This window comes from Balaenoptera ricei, chromosome 1, assembly GCF_028023285.1.
Source record: "Balaenoptera ricei isolate mBalRic1 chromosome 1, mBalRic1.hap2, whole genome shotgun sequence".
Lineage (NCBI taxonomy): Eukaryota > Metazoa > Chordata > Mammalia > Artiodactyla > Balaenopteridae > Balaenoptera > Balaenoptera ricei.
Window position 1 is genome coordinate 22,046,089 of NC_082639.1, and position 15,615 is coordinate 22,061,703.

General features: G+C 44.3%; 2 pseudogenes; one reads left to right on the plus strand and one right to left on the minus strand.

Annotated features, from left to right (window-relative positions):
• Window positions 1-577: 577 nt before the first annotated feature.
• On the minus strand, window positions 578-3,018 carry LOC132366723 (porimin-like; annotated as a pseudogene).
• Window positions 3,019-9,839: 6,821 nt separating this feature from the next.
• Window positions 9,840-10,727, plus strand: LOC132367308 (translationally-controlled tumor protein-like; annotated as a pseudogene).
• Window positions 10,728-15,615: the final 4,888 nt, after the last annotated feature.

Here is a 15,615-nt window from a genome sequence, read left to right on the forward strand (position 1 = left end):
CCAATGCAGGGGACATGGGTTTGAGCCCTGGCCTGGGAAGATCCCACATGCCGCGGAGCAACTAAGCCCACGTGCCACAACTACTGAAGCCTGCGCGCTTAGAGCCCGTGCTCCGCAACAAGAGAAGCCACCACAATGAGAAGCCTGTGCACTGCAACGAAGAGTAGCCCCCACTCACCGCAACTAGAGAAAGCCCGCTCACAGCAACGAAGGCCCAACACAGCCAAAAAAAAAAAAAAAAAAGCCAAACCAGGGACTTTCTTGGCGGTCCAGTGGTTAAGACTCTGCGCTTCCACTGCAGGGGGCACGGGTTCCATCCCTGGTCGGGGAACTGGGATCCTGCATGCCGCGTGGCCAAAAAAACCCAAAAACCAAAAAAAAAAAATAATCCAAATCCTTTTTGCCTTTAGTAATCTTGAGGAAGCTTTACATATTCATATAATACATTGTACATTATATGCACTGGCTTGTTCATACTATTTTCAAGAAGAGAATATTGTTTTAAACTAACAATAAAACAAAATTAATTGACTGGGCTGCATCAATCTTTCTTCTTTCCATTGGTGCTCGGATTTCCTTAAATGATGGCATCATGTTCACAGATGGGTCTATAACAAATGCCTCTTCTTGAATAGTACATTTTGCATCCAATGTAAAGCAAAGATTAAATTCCATAATTTAATATAATACTACCAACAAAGCTGCCAGTATCAAATTTTGATCTTTTATTTTCTTGAGAGTTAATAGTTGCTGTAATTGTTACTGATGAAGAAACAAATGTCACCGAACTACTGTGGGTTGTAGTCACTGTGGATGTTGATTGACATCCGGGATGTTTTTTGAAACACTTGTTATTTTGGGTGTAGACTTTAAGGTGGTGGAAGTTATATCTGTTGAGACCCCTGGTGTTGTCATTTTAGATGCTACTATGGGTTTCACGGTGGTGACTGTCCCATTCTTTGAGACTGAGGAAACTGGAGCCGTTGATGGTTTCATAACGTGGTTGGAAGATTCACTTGCATGCCTGAAAGCCACCCGTGGGGTCTTCCCTGTTGAGTTAGCATTGGAGTTTTCTAGAGACAGCGCTCTTTGTCTTTGGACAAAGACAGTGCTCTTTGTCTTTGGAGGGAAACAGAGGCAGAATCCCAGTCAAGGACTGGGGCCAACACGGCAGAAGGAGAAGCCTGCAGCACCATGGCTCTATGGGTCCCCAGAAGCATCTGCCAACTTTATGGCCTTTTCCATGTTCACAACTTTTTTCCCCACAAGAGAGAAGGGGAAAGGGACAATGACAACAGCCGACTCATCTCAGGGAAATCACCCTCCTGCCTGCCCCCCAACCCAGAGGCAAACGAATACAGAAGACAACTTTATGCACTGTGGGTGGGAATGTAAATTGGTGCAGCCACTATGGAAAACAGTATGGAGTTGCCTCAAAAAATTAAAAATGGATCTACCATATGGTCCAGTGATTCTACTTCTGGGTATTTACCCAAAGAAATCAAAAACAGTAATCCGAAAAGATGTATGCACCCCTAGGTTCATTGCAACATTATTTACAATAGCCAAGATATGGAAGCAACCTAAATGTCCATCAATAGAAGGATGGAGGGATTCCCTGATGGCGCAGTGTTTGAGAGTCTGCCTGCCAGTGCAGGGGACGCGGGTTCGCGCCCTGGTCTGGGAGGATCCCAGATGCCGCGGAGCAACTGGACCCGTGAGCCACAGCTACTGAGCCTGCATGTCTGGAGCCTGTGCTTCACAACAAGAGAGGCCGCGATAGTGAGAGGCCCGTGCACTGCGATGAAGAGTGGCCCCCGTTTGCCACAACTAGAGAAAGACCTCGCGCAGAAACGGGGACCCAGCACAGCCAAAAATTAATTAATTAATTAATTAATTATTAAAAAATAGAAGAATGAATGGATAATAAAAGATATAGTATATATATGCAATGGAGTATTACTCAGCCATAAAAAAGAATGAAATTGTACCATTAACAACAACATGGGTGGACCTAGAGGGTACTATGCTAAGTGAAATAAGTCAGACAGAGAAAGACAAGTACTGTATGATCTCACTTATACAGTAACAAACACAACAAAACAGAAACAGAGTTGTGGATACAGAGAGCAAACTGGTGGTTGCCAGGAAGGAGTGGGGGGTTGGGCAAAATAAGTGAAGGGGATTAAGAGATACAAACCTCCAGTTATAAAATAAATAAGCCATGGGGACATAATATACAGCATAAGGAACATAGTCAATAATATTGTAATAATTTTGCATGGTAACAGATGATTACTGGACTTGTGGTGATCATTTTGTAGTGGATTTAATTGTTGGATTACTATTTTGTTGACCCAAAACTAACATAATATTGTACATCAACTATGCTTCAATTAAAAAAAAATGTTCCTAGAACCTCCCATCCCACTTACTCACACGCCCTGCCCTTGCTGGGCTTCGCCTGGGGGCTGAGCTGGGTGGTCACAGAGTAGGGGCCTCAAAGGGAGGAGCTAGGAGGGCTGAGGAAGCTGGCCAAGAGGAAGAAAACCTCCCTCTCATGGACTTATTCACCCCCGAATATTATCACATGAATCAAGAAGCTCTGTCCACACCTCCAAGCCTCTTGCCCCTGTTCTCTTAAGCCAGTGGCACAGTTTTCTCCCTTCCTATATAGCTCTCAAGGACCAGGAAAAGGACTGTACCAGCAGGGGACAAATAAGGAAAGGGTAAGGTTCAGCTCTCTTACCCCTGTTGCCCACACCACCCCTGCCCCCACCAAGAGCTGCTGTGCCCTGGGTTACTTCCCCGGCAATGAGAAAATCTAGAGTGCATCAGAGATGAAGTCTTCTAGGGGAGAAGGCACCTCAAGATCAATGATTCACTCCTCTGAGTACAGAATGAAGTATTGAGACGTGTGGTTCTAAGAACCTTGTAAGAACAGATCAGACTCACCTTAGAAAGGAGCCAAACCAAGCTGTGGCCAAGACCGTCCAGACCAGAAGCACCATCTCCCATGCTTGGCCCCAGTTGGAGTCTGAGGAAGGCAGGGTAGGAAGGATGAGAAACATGTAAATATTGAGTACCTACAGTGTGCCAAGAGCTGTACTCATCTCATTTCATCCTCACTACTACTCCAAGAACTCAAGATTCCTAACTTTCCCCATTTCACAGGTGAAAATGGTATTAGTTCAGATTCTTTGCCCTGGAATCAACAATCCACTGAAGTGAGTGTTTCCTGAAAGGGGGTGGGTGGGGTGAAAAAGGGGTATTAATTTTAAGGATCGGAGACTATGACCTGGAATCCATGCACATGGATTAGTACTCACCATGCATTAGATATAGTTCTATGCACTTTTATTTAATCATTATGGCAACCCCATGAAGTAGGTATTAATGTCATTCCCACTTTACAGATGAGAATGAGGGCACAGAGAAGTTAAATAACTCAGCTAGTAAATGTTAGAGCCAGAATCTGAACCAGGGTAGTCTGGAACCAGAGACTATGCCCTTAACCATTACACCAGTGGTTACCTAGCTGCCTAGCTAGCTGTCTGATAGCTGACTGGGCCTAAGAAATAATCTGCAATGAGGGCTTTATTCTTCTCTCCTGCTGTAGACCAGCTCTCTCTGGTGGAAAATGACCATAACCAGCTCCTGATTTCCTATCTCCTCCATTTAAGAGGCCAATCAGACTAAGACTGGAATTCCAAATTCCTGGAAAAGAGACTCTGATTGGCCCATTATGGTTCAGATCCATACCCCTGGTCCAATCAGTTGAGACAGGGTTGGGGGTTGGGGACAGGGTCACGTAATACAGAAGCCCCATCACAGGAAATATGTGGAGATGGAAGGGACAATTACCAGAAAATGGGGAGGTTGCACTGAGAAGTCACCCAAAAGTTTTCCACTACAGGGAAATGAGGCTCAGGAAGACTGGATAATTTGCCCAAGGTCACTGGTAGTAAAGGATGAAGCCCAGATTTGAGCCCAGGTTGATTTGTGTCCAAATTTAAGTCCTTTCCTCCATAGCATACAACCTCCCCACAAAAGTGAAAAACCTTGGTTAGATGCATAAGATAAGTTCACAGGGGAATTTTCACTCAATCACTATTTGTTAAGCACCTGTTATGTATCCGGCACTGTTCTAGACAGTGGGGTTACATGGTGAGTGAAACAGACAAAAGTCCCTGTTCTCATGAACCTGACATTCAAAATGATACAACTGAATAAGGACAGAGGCCTGTCCTAGAGAAAAGCTCCTTTGGTTGCTGCCCCAGGTGGTGTGGAACATGGAAATAACTTGGACTTTGACGTCTGTCACAGACATTGGCTCCTTTTAGACATTTCCCCATGGACTGCAAACATGGCACCAATTCTTCACCTTTCCCTGTATAGTCTCCCCTTGTTATCTGCTGGGGATTTGGTTCTAGGACAACCACCACCCCAACCCTGCAACTCAAATACCAAAATCTGCAAAGTATTTGCATGTAACCTATGCGCATCCTCCGGTATGCTTTAAGTCATCTCTAGATTACTTATAATATCTAATACACTGTAAATGCCATTTAAATAATTGTAAATACAATGTAAATGCTATGTAACTAGTTTTTCTTTTTGGAACCTCCTGGAATTGTTTTTTTCGAATATGTTTGATCCATGGTCGGTTGAATCGGTGGGTGTGGAACCTGCAGATATGGAGGGAGGGCCAACTGTATCCACACCCTTTGCCATGATATTTCACAGTGCTCCCTCACTCTGATGCTGGCCTTGGTCATGTGACTTGCTTTGGCCAATAGGATATCAGCAGATGTGATGCAAGCTGGGCCTTAGAAAGCACTTGCGTGATAGGGTTTGCCCCCTCTTCTGCCTCTGCCATTACCCAGGAGAACATGCCAGAAGTAACCCACTGGAGGAGCAGAACCAGAGGGCCTAGTCCTCCCAGCCAAGGTTAGACTAGATCAGCCAATAGCCAGCCAACCTCCAGACATGTGAGCAAGTCCAGCCAAAATCAGCAGAGCTGCCTAACTGACCACCAATGTATGAGCTGATTGTTGCATGCTTTGGAAGCATGTGATTGTTTGCTATGTACTATTATTTTGGCAATAGATAACTGATAAACACCCCCCAACACTGTATTAATTTCCTCTGTGGCCTTGATGGAAAGGTAACTCCAAATGACCCATCCCACTAAAAAAGCCATTTTCCTATCCTCACCCTGGAGGACAGGGCCATGATGGAAACTAACCCCATGAAACACCTTATGTCCTGAGAATTTGAACTTGGAAGCAGTGCAGCCAAAATAGGAGATCTTGTTGCAGGTCATTCATCGTGCTGGTGGCAGCAGCACTCAAGTGTAAATGTGTCTCCAACATGATCCTAGACCCTCCATCTCTCCTTTGGTTCCTGTCTGCCCCCAAACTGGCTTCTACAGCTCCCCATAAATTCTTTGAGCCTCGCCCACATCCCTCCAATAAATTCTCTTTTGCTGAAAATTGGCAGAGGTGGTGTCTGTTGCTTGTAGCCAAGAACTCTAACTGCTACTCTGCCAGCTAGACCCAAATTCAAGTCCCAGTCCTACTACTTAGCAGCAGATCATTGTGCAGGGACTCGATGAATAGGTGACCTCTCAAGAGGTTATTTAGCCCTGGTGTCACCCAAGAACCACAGGGAAATGAGAGCAGCAGTGTCAGGGGCTCTGAGTGCCAACCCCCATTCTGCAATGGAAGGGAGCAATTATCTCCTCTCCCAACATCTAGGCAGCTGGAGTCTGGCTAGGTGACTGATCCAAGCTTGCTTCATGGGATGCTCCCACCTGGGTCTTTGAATCTTGGGGGACAGTCTCAAAGACAAGGGAACAACTGGAATAGTCACAGTGGGGACAGTGCCAGTGGCATTGTCCTCACAAGCTAGCTCTTAGAGCATGGACTTGGCTCCATGAGCTGCCCACCCTCCTGTTTCCTGGGTCTGGTTCTCCTGCTTTTCTTTCATTTCTGGGACCCATCCAGTGCCCTTCCAATAAATTTCATTCCTAAGTCAGTTTCAGTTACTTGCATCCAATAACTCTGGTGTAGTAAGGATGATGCCCATTTTACAGAGGAGGAAATGATACTGGCTTGGAATTTATTTACTTGACCTAGACGTCTAACAGACTAGATTTTGAGCTCTTTGAGGACAGAGACTATTTTTGATTCATCTTTATGTCACCATCTCCCAGAACAGAGTCTGGCAATGAGCAGGAACTTTGTGCATTTTTTGGAAAAGAGGAAGGAAGAAAGGAAAGGAAGGAGAAAAACAGAGAGAGGGAGGAAAGAAAGAAAGACAGACGTAAAAGGAAGAAAAGGAAAAAAAACTACCCCCCTACCCCTATAAGTTCAGGCAAACTGTCAGCCTTTTCAGATCCATTTCCAAAGGCTTCCAAAGGAAGCAGATGAGGTTTCTAGAACTGCACACCCAGAAATGGCACAATCCCAACACTTTCCCCATCTCAGAGGACAGCAGAGTGAAAGGAAGAAAGGGCAGGTTTTGGAGTCAGATTTGGAATTTATTCCCCAGCTGGTTGTATGACCTCGGAACCAACCTCAGTGTCCTGATTCAAAAATGAGCATGTGCGTCTGTGATTTTAAGATACATGAAGTGCCTACAGAACAAAGTGCAGGGATTTAATGGCAAACAGACACAGACAAAGCCCTTGCTCCCCTGGAGCTTACAGACTAGTAGTAGTGGTTGTGTTGGAGAGAACAAGTATTAATCAAATGAGTAGACAAGTAAACAGAAAATTGGAATTGTGTTAGCACTACCTAGGTGAAATGCAGAGTCTATAATGGAATTCACTGACAGTTTACAATGGGAGAATTTGATCTAGTCCAAGAGGTTGAAAAGGGTCCATGGGACATATAAAAGATGAGTTAGAGGTCTGGCAGACTGCACAGAGTATGCCCTGGTTAAATGATGAGAAAGAACATGGCAAGTTTGAGGAAAATAAAGTAAAAGACCAATAGATTCTTGAAGGGAGGCAGGACTAGAGAAATAGACAGGGAGCAGACCCCACAAAGCCTTAGCTACCATGGGAAGGGTTTTGGTCTCTCTCCTAAGAGCAATGGAAAGCCAGTGAAGTGTTCTGAGTGGGTGAGTTAAATGATCAGATTTGCATTTTGGAAAAATAACCCTGGCAATGGTATAGAGAACAAACTGGAGATAGGTCATAATGGACCCGAGAGACTAGTTTAGGTGGCCAATGCAGAAGTCCAGGCAAGAAGAGTTAACAGTTTAGACAGAGGTGGTGGCTTGGAGTGGAAGGTGAGTAGACTGAGAGAAATCAGTGGATTTAAGATCAAGAAGGTAAAACTGAAAACACTCAGTCAAACTCCACTGAAAGGGTTTTGACAAATAATAGGTACCATTCCCATTCAGTGGAGGGTATTTTTGTTTTTGTTTTTTGCTTGGTTTTAATGATTGTTGTTGCTACAAATAAAATTCCATCAAATAAAAAGAAAAGACTCAGTCAAAGATTGGATTGGGAGGAGGGAGAGGATAGACATTAAGGATGATTGTCCAGGTTTCTGGCTGCCATAACTGGAGGGATGGTGGTGCCATTTACTGACTTGGGGCCTGGTTTGGAGTGAAGCTTTGAGACATCTTGAATTTGGAGGGCCATCAAGATAGGCAAGTGGAGATGTCAGGTGAGCATTTAGATAAATTGGTCTGGACTCAGAGGTGTTTGGGCTAGAGATGTGGATATGTAACCATAGTTGGTAATTATGCCTTGGACTCAGTGAGCTTGCCTGGGGAGAGAATATAGAGTGAGGATAGAAGAAATCTAGAGCTGAAACTTGAGAAACAATATTTAAAGTCAAGTAAAGCAGAGAGGGGTGGGGGAGGGAAGGATTGGGAGTTTGGGATTAGCAAATGCAAGCTACTGTATATAGGACGGATAAACAATGAGGTCCTACTGTATAGCACAGGGAACTATATTTGATATCCTATAATAAACCATAATGGAAAAGAATATGAAAAAGAATATGTATTTGTATAACTGAATCACTTTGCTGTACAGCAGAAATTAACACAACATTGTAAACCAACTATACTTCAGTAAAATGAAAGAAAGAAGAAAGAAAGAAAGAAAGAAAGAAAGAAAGAAAGAAAGAAAGAAAGAAAGAAAGAAAGAAAGAAAGAAAGGCCATGGGACTTCCCTGGCAGTCCAGTGGTTAAGACTCCAGGCTTCCACTGCAGGGGTGTGGGTTCAATCCCTGGTCAGGGAACTAGGAACCTACATGCTGCTTGCATGGCCAAAAAAAAAAAAAGAAAAATAAATAAATAAAGTCAGGCAAAGAAGGCTGAATCTGCAAAAGATACAAAAGAGTAGCCAGAGAGGTGGCGGACAAAGCAGAGAGAGTAGATACTTATTGTCTTTGCCTTCCAGCATGCACTCTGTGGTAGGCAGAATAACGCCTCCCCCTCACCCCATTTCCCTGGCCCAAAGATGTCCATGTTCTAATTCCTGGACTCTGTGAATGTGTTACCTTACATGGTAAAAGGAGCTGCACAGATATGCTTAAATTAAGGATTTTTGAACGGGGAGATTACCCTGGATTATCCAGGTGGACCCAATGAAATCACAAGGGTCCTTATATAAGGGAGGAAGGAGGGTCAGAGTCACAGAAAGAAACATAACAACAGAACCAGGAGCTGGAGTGATGTGGCCATAAGCCAAGGAGCTAGAAAAAGGAAGGGAAGGGGTTCTCCCCTAGGAACACAACCTGCCATCACCTTGATTTTAGCCCCATGAGACCCATTTCAGACTTCTGACCTCCAGAACTATAAGAGAATAAATTGTGTTGTGTGAAGCCACTGTGTTTGTGGTAACTTGTTACATAGAGCAGGAAATCAATACATGACCTCTCTTCTTTTGACAACAGTACCCCAATTTTGCTTTGGGGAAAGCAGCTCAATTCTAAGCCTATATACTCCAAAGAAGCTACCTCTAAGCTGGGGCTCCAATGGTGGGGTAGGTGACATAGCCTAAGCCAGTCTCCCATTCCACCCCCTCCCCTGCCAGCCACGTTGATCAATCAGGATTGGGCATATGATCTCAGCCAGCCCCATCAGAGCAAATCTCGGGATTTACGCCAGGGCTGCTGGGGGAAAGGGCCTCACTCCTCTTTGCTGAATGTGAAGGAGGAAGCACGCAGCCCTGGGAACCACTGGCAGCCATCTCACAACCAGGGGAGAGAGACTGTCTGAGAACCGAGTCCATATGGAATAGTACAGCTGAGAGAGGGAAAAAAAAGAGTAACCAGATCCTAACACAGGGCTGCTGTTCACCTGGTACGCACTGGAATGGCTGATTATTGTTGAAATATTTCTGCTGGTAAGTAAATGCTGCCCAGAACCCCCTGGGAACAGGAGTGATTTCGCCACTTCCTCCTAGCCACCCTTCTGCAATCCCTGAACTTCCCCATGATCCAGTAACTAACAAGTTAATGTCAGAACCAGCAGGGGACTTCCAGAACACTCCCTCTTACTTCTATTCTGAGGGTCAATGACAAAGCAAGGCCAGTTGTTAAATATTTTGAATGTCATTCCAGTCCTCATACTATGGTTTGAACCCCTCTATTCAACTGGGTCCAAACATCTACTCCTGGACTATTCTGGAGTTACTGAGACAATACGTTCTTTTGATGTTGTTGTTGAAACCGGTAGAAGTCAAGGTTTCTGTCACTTGATAATCCAAGAGACGCCACACTTTTCCAACCGCTCTCCACTCCCTGCCGTGCGCCGCTGCCTGGAGCTCCGGGCTCCTATTAAGCTAGCGCCGCTGTCATCTCCTTTCCATCATGATCATCTACCGGGACCTCATCAACCATGATGAGATGCTCTCCGACATCTACAAGATCCGGAAGGTCACGGGGAGTGGGGTGGGGGGCTGTGTCTGGAGGTGGAGGGGAAGATAGTAAGACAGAGGGTAACACTGATGACTTGCTCATTGATGGAAATGCCTCCGCTGAAGGCCGGGAGGGCGAAGGTACCGAAAGCACAGTAATCACTGGTGTGGATATTGTCATGAACCATCACTTGCAGGAAACGAGCTTCACAAGAGAAGCCTACAAGAAGTACATCAGGGACTTCCCTGGTGGCGCAGTGGTTAAGAATCTGCCTGCCGATGCGGGGGACAGGGGTTCGAGCACTGGACCAGGAAGATCCCACATGCCGCAGAGCGACTAAGTCTGTGCTCTAGAGCCCACAAGCCACAACTACTGAAGCCCGCGCACCTAGAGCCCGTGCTCTGCAGCAAGAGAAGCCACCGCAATGAGAGGCCTGTGCACCGCAACAAAGAGTAGCCCCCGCTTGCCGCAACTAGAGAGAGCCCGTGCACAGCAATGAAGACCCTATGCAGCCAAAAATAAATAAATAAACTTATTTAAAAAAAAAAGCATATCAAAGATTATATGAAGTCAATCAAAGGGAAACTTGAAGAACAGAGATCAGAAAGAGTAAAAACCTTTATGACAGGGGCTGCAGAACAAATCAAGCACATCCTTGCTAATTTCAAAAACGATCAGTTCTTTACTGGTGAAAACATGAATCCAGATGGCTTGGTTGCTCTGCTGGACTACCGTGAGGATGGTGTGACCCCATGTGTGATTTTCTTTAAGGAAAGTTTAGGGACGGAAAAATGTGAGCAGATCTGGCTGTTACCTTGGATCTATCACCTATCGTCATAACTGGCCGGCTGCTGCTTTTCATCCACACAACACCAGGACTTAGACAAATGGGACTGATGTCATCTTGAACTCTTCATTTATTTTGACATTGTTTTATTTGGAGTAGAGGCATTGTTTTTGAGGAAAAAAACCACAAAACATGTCATGTAGGTTGTCTAAAAAACAAAATGCAGGGCTTCCCTGGTGGCGCAGCGGTTAAGAATCCGCCTGCCAATGCAGGGGACACGGGTTCGAGCCCTGGTCCGGGAAGATCCCACATGCTGCAGAGCAGCTAGGCCCGGGCGCTACAACTACTGAGCCTGAGCTCTAGGGCCCTCAAGCCACAGCTACTGAGCCCGTGCACCACAACTACTGAAGCCTGTGCGCCTAGAGCCCATGCTCCACAACAAGAGAAGCCACCGCAATGAGAAGCCCGTCGACACAACTAGAGAAAGCCCACACGCAGCAACGAAGACCCAACACAGCCAAAAATAAATAAGTAAAATAAATAAAATTTTAAAAAAAACAAAATGCATTTAAACTAAACAAAAAACAAACAAAAAAAGAGACCCCACAAACACCAGGAAATGTGAGGTCACAGAAGCCAGGCGATGAGAGTTTTAAGAAGAAAAGAATGGTTAACAGAGTCAAATGCTGCTGAGAAGTGGAAACACTGAAACCTCATAAACATGTAAACCATTTGAGCCCAGGGCAAGTGCTGCCAGAGGTGGCTCCTCTCCCCTCTAGTCTCCTACAGCTCCATCCAGAAATATTCATATAGGTTAGATTTAGCTGCATGTAACAGAAAATCCAAAACAGCAGAGACTTAAACAGGAGAGAATTTTATTTCTCTCTCAAATAGAAGTGGCCCAGAGGTAGGCAATAGAGGGCAGGAATGGTATGCCACCAATATCACGGGCCCAGGCTCCTTGTATCATTCTCTTCTACCATCATGGCAAAGAGCTTCCATTTTCAAGGTCACTTCAAGGCCAAAGACGGCTGTTGGAGCACCAAATTCCAGGTGAGAAGAGAAAGGAGGGACAGGAAGAAGAGGCTCACTTAGCTGAGTCAACTCCCTTGAAGTAACATTTCCAGAAGTCCTATCAGCTCTTTCACTTACATCTCTAAAGTAAGTCAGAAGGAGAAAGACAAGTATCGTATAATATTACTTATATGTGGAATCTAGAAAAATGGTACAGATGAACTTATTTGCAAAGCAGAAATAGAGTCACAGACGTAGAAAACAAACTTATGGTTACCAAGGGGGGCAGGAGGGGTGGGATGAACTGGGAGACTGAAACTGACATATACACAGTACTGTATATAACATAGATAACTAATGAGAACCTACTGTATAGAATACTGTGTATACTGCACAGGGAACTCTACTCAATACTCTGTAGTGACCTAAATGGGAAGGAAATCTAAAAAACAGTGGATATATGTATATGTATAACTGACTCACTTTGCTATACAGCAGAAACTAACACAACATTGTAAAGCAAGTATACTCCGAAAAAAAAAAAAAAAAAAAACCTCTTTTACTTACATCTCATTAGCTGGAACTTAGTCACAAGGCTGGCTCCCTGAGGCTGTAAGGAAGTATAGTCTTTAAGCTTGATGCATTGTTACTTCCAATAAAATAGGGGTTCTGGGACTTCCCTGGTGGTACAGTGGTTAAGAATCTGTCTGCCAATGCAGGGGACACGGGTTCGAGCCCTGGTCCGGGAAGATCCCACATGCAGCAGAGCAACTAAGCCCGTGCTCCACCACTACTGAGCCTGTGCTCTAGAGCCCGTGCACCACACCACTGAGCCCACGTGCCACAACTACTGAAGCCCGCGCGCCTAGAGCCACCACACCGCAACGAAGAGTAGCCCCTGCTCGCCACAACTAGAGAAAGCACGTGCAGCAACGAAGACCCAATGCAGCCAAAAATAAATAAATATATTTTTAAAAAATAGGCGTTCTTCTGTTTTGGAGTAGGGAGAGAGTAGATATTAGGTAACCGGCAGTATTGCCGCAATTAACTGCTCACATTCGATGGCCCATGTAATGGTCCTTGACAGGTTACAAAATGGTTTTGTCTCCATTGCCTCCCCCTCACCTTCTAACACATCTCTGCAGCAGTTGTCATCACCTGCATCTTTACAATTGGAGAAAATGAGGCTCAGAGATAGGCATTCAGTTACCTAAGGCCAAACAACTAGTGATGACAGAACTGGGAGACAAATCTAGATCTAACTCCAAGGCCAGGGTTCTTCCGCATTCCCCATCTTGCCTTCCTGAACAATTTTTGGCTGCTGCTGTAGTTAAAATTCATTTGTTGTGAAACGTCCATAATGTTGCAGGCTGTGAGATCAAGTATTGCTATAAACAATGAAACAATGAACTGCAGAGAGCAATGATCATCTCCTCCATTTCTAGTCTCCCCCTCCCTCTCCCTAGTGCCCACAGGGTACATAATAAGCCTGTACCCTGTGGGCGCTATAAGTTACTGCCCCCCCTGGACAACCCCCAGCCTGGGGCAACATCAGTGCCAGTTGAGGAGATGCGGTAGGGGTATCGGCAGTTAATCTGAGGAGAGACGGGCTTCCTGTCATCCAAGAACAACCAATTTGCATTCCAAGTGTCAAATCATCCTCTTCCTAGGAGAGAGAAAAGAACCAACATTTACTATATCCATTTTACAAATAAGGAAACCGAGGCTGGGGAGGTGAAGTGATTGCACAGCCAGTGACGGAACTGAGAGTCAAAAGATTTGTAGCACTTGCTAATTTCTGTGGTGTAAATACTCAGTCAAGCTACCAACGTGACGTCTCTGAACACAGAGTTGGGAAGAGATGCTCACAGTAGACCCTCACAAGCCAGGATGACCCAGCTCTAGCACCACTGAATAGCAGACATAACATACTATTGCATTTTTAACACATCTGCCACTTGCTAAAGTGTGAAGGCAGAGACTTTATCTTTTTCTGTCCCCACAGCACATGGCAGAGTGCTACCTATGATGGGCAATCATTAAACGTTGGGGAATGAAAGAAGGAAACCCATTCTCTTTTTTTTTTTAATTAATTTTTATTGGCGTAGAGTTGATTGAAAATGTGGTGTTAGTTTCTGCTGTGCAGCCAAGTGAATCAGTTATCCATATACATATCTCCACTCTTTTTTAGATTCTAGTCCCATATAGGTCATTACAGAGCACTGAGTAGAGTTCCTTGTGCTATACAGTAGGTTCTCATTAGTTATCTATTTTATATATAGTAGTGTGTATATATCAATCCCAATCTCCCAGTTTATCCCTCCCACCACCCTTCCCCACCTTGGTAACCATAAGTTTGTTTTCTACATCTGTGACTCTATTTCTGTTTTGTAAATATGTTCATTTGTGGCATTTTTTTAGATTCCACATATAAACGATATCATGACATTTATCTTTCTCTGACTTACTTCACTCAGTATGACAATCTCTAGGTCCAGCCATGTGACTGCAGACGGCATTATTTCATTCTTTTTTATGGCTGAGTACTATTCCATTGTGTATATACATATATATATACCCACACCCATTTTCTTTTCACGAGGCCATGCTGCCTCAGACGGCCACACGTACCAAAAATATTACATATGTAGAGAATTTTACTGACTAAGCTCTTTCACACACAGTAACTCAGGCAGAGTTTGTTGACTGTGTCTCAATTCTGCCCTGCCAACCGGTTCATCTGTACCATTTTTCTAGGTTCCACATATATGCGTTAATATACGATATTTGTTTTTCTCTTTCTGACTTACTTCACTCTGAATGACAGTCTCTAGATCCATCAACGTCTCTACAAATGACCCAATTTCGTTCCTTTTTATGGCTGAGTAATATTCCATTGTATATAATGTACCATATCTTCTTTATCCATTCGTCTGTCAATGGGCATTTGGGTTGCTTCCATGACCTGGCTATTGTAAATAGTGCTGCAATGAACACTGGGGTGTATGTGTCTTTTTTTTTTTTTTTTTTAAAGAAATTCACGGTCTTTTATTTATTTATTTATTTATTTATGACTGTGTTGAGTCTTCGTTTCTGTGCGAGGGCTTTCTCTAGTTGCGGCAAGTGAGGACCACTCTTCATCACGGTGCGCGGGCCTCTCACCATCGCGGCCTCTCTTGTTGCGGAGCACAGGCTCCAGACGCCCAGGCTCAGTAATTGTGGCTCACGGGCCCAGTTGCTCCATGGCATGTGGGATCTTCCCAGACCAGGGCTCGAACCTGTGTCCCCTGCATTGGCAGGCAGATTCTCAACCACTGCGCCACCAGGGAAGCCCATATGTGTCTTTTTGAATTATGTTTTTCTCTGGGTATATGCCCAGTAGTGGGATTGCTGGATCATATGGTAATTCTATTTTTAGTTTTTTAAGGAACCTCCATATTGTTCTCCATAGTGGCTGTATCAATTTACATTCCCACCACCAGTGCAAGAGGGTTCCCTTTTCTCCACACCCTCTCCAGCATTTGTCGTTTGTAGATTTTCTGATGATGCCCATTCTAACCGGTGTGAGGTGATACCTCACTGTAGTTTTGATTTGCATTTCTCTAATAATTAGTGATGTTGAGCAGCTTTTCATGTGCTTCTTGGCCATCCATATGTCTTCTTGGTAGAAATGTCTATTTAGGTCTTCTGCCCATTTTTGGACTGGGTTGTTTGTTTTTTTAATATTGAGCTGCATGAGCTGTTTATATATTTTGGAGATTAATCCTTTGTTTGTTGATTCGTTTGCAATTATTTTCTCCCATTCTGAGGGTTGTCTTTTCATCTTGTTTATGGTTTCTTTTGCTGTGCAAAAGTTTGTAAGTTTCATTAGGTCCCATTTGTTTATTTTTGTTTTTATTTCCATTACTCTAGGAGGTGGATCAAAAA